The sequence below is a fragment of the Eschrichtius robustus genome, chromosome X, assembly GCF_028021215.1.
Source record: "Eschrichtius robustus isolate mEscRob2 chromosome X, mEscRob2.pri, whole genome shotgun sequence".
NCBI classification, from domain to species: Eukaryota; Metazoa; Chordata; class Mammalia; order Artiodactyla; family Eschrichtiidae; genus Eschrichtius; species Eschrichtius robustus.
Window position 1 is genome coordinate 92,853,221 of NC_090845.1, and position 272 is coordinate 92,853,492.

Consider the following 272-nt stretch of genomic DNA (forward strand, 5'->3'; position numbering starts at 1 on the left):
TCATGCTTTTCTGTAATCTTCAATTTTTAATAAATGTGAGTTAGATATTAAGTGAAGTGTCTGTGTCTGTGTGCTTCTTAGGTAGTCTACAGCTGTATATGCTGTTCATTATGGTAGCCCCAGCCACATGTAGCTATTTAAATGAATTAAAATTAAACTTAAAATTTAGTTCCTTCGTCCCATTAGCACCACTTCAAGTGCGCGGTAGCCACATACGGTGAGAGGCTACTATATTGGAAAAGCTACAGAACGTTTCCATCATCACAGAAAGT